The following is a 1,427-nucleotide window of genomic DNA, read 5'->3' as shown; positions in this document are numbered from 1 at the left end:
CCCCCCCCCCCCCACACACACACACACATACACCACACATACATGATGCACCACACACCCCACACACAAACGTGCGTGTTATCTGCATTAAGGTGACACTGTATAAGAAAACCACGTGTATAAAGTTACAATTTTTTCCCTCAAAAATGGGAGATTGTATTTGACAAGTTCGACTGTACTGTAACCAGAAAAAAGTCGTTCTGCTAATACTTCTCGTCAGCGGTAGTCAATATTCAACTTCAGTGAGAAAATGCTTTCTGATGTTATAATAAATTAACATGACAAGCTAACACAGCTTCAGAGAGTTATTAGCGCCCTCATATTGTGACATTATGCAGTTTCGAGCGCATTAAAACACTTACCACCTAAAAAAAGAAAAAGTTTTAATGAACATTACAAGCGATGACTACAAACATGTGTTAGAATTTCGACACAGAAAACTAAAAAACAATTACTAAGAGATCTAGATTCTAGATCGAGGTGTGGTCAAAAATTCGTGGAGCAACTTATCCTCAAATATCTCTTTAACGAGTGAATCAATGGCATCCATACTTTGCATAGATCTAGCAGTTTGTGTCAATTTGTCTTAACTAAATCATATTTTTCTAGAACAATTGGGGTTAGATTAAAAAGTTTTCTTTATAAATTTATATATCTAGATCTATATATAATACTTGAAATCTCTCTCACACGTAAAATGGTATTGGTCACAGCACTTCCTGCTTCTCACATTCATTTTGATTACGCATATGGCCTACGTCACTGCTCATCAATGACAATTTTTACTTGCAAAACTTGTTACAAGAAATTATTGTTATTCTGAACACATTTTTGCACTAATGGCTCTCAAAAAATGCGTCCAATAAGCATAATGTCCCGATTAGAAAAACCTGACGGACTTGCTATTAAAAGCAATATTGCCCCAGATGTAAACATTAAAAAATCTGTAGAAACCACCCACTTGGATTTTTTATGAGCATTTATTAAGGAATATTCTAGAATACAGCTTGCAGGTGTTTACAAAAATGTTGATCTGTTAAGACAAGTCACTGTGCAAAAATTAGAGAACCTATGTTCGATAGTTGAGGACATATATGTATTTGAAAATAACTCGCGCCACGAATTTTTGACCGCGCTACAAGTAGCCTCGTCACTACCCTACAACACTCACCACAAACAGCACGTACATCTGAGGTGTACGGTACGACCAGGGTGTGAGAGAAGCGCGCGTGCCACAAGCCACACGGGCAAGCTGTCTGATCCTTGTTTCGCCAGACCCTATTCCTACCAATTAACCGGCCTGGTGGGCAATTATTTCTCCCAGCATATGTAAGTGACAAGTGCCTACGTGTGCTTATACCCACAAACAGCAGCCCACATCACTGGGAATAATTAAATGTCTTTAGCACCAATAGATCATGGATTCA

At 38.2% G+C, this 1,427-nt stretch overlaps 1 protein-coding gene across 1 annotated transcript in view; it reads left to right on the top strand.

The window, feature by feature from the left end:
• LOC101862595 overlaps window positions 1-1,427 on the top strand; it is a 9,565-nt gene that overhangs the window by 5,451 nt on the left and 2,687 nt on the right. The gene's annotated exons all lie outside the window — the stretch shown is intronic.

The sequence above is a fragment of the Aplysia californica genome, unplaced genomic scaffold (assembly GCF_000002075.1).
Source record: "Aplysia californica isolate F4 #8 unplaced genomic scaffold, AplCal3.0 scaffold00319, whole genome shotgun sequence".
Classification (NCBI taxonomy): domain Eukaryota; kingdom Metazoa; phylum Mollusca; class Gastropoda; order Aplysiida; family Aplysiidae; genus Aplysia; species Aplysia californica.
Note: the sequence above shows the minus strand (reverse complement) of the source record. Positions and strands in the feature narration are given on the sequence as shown.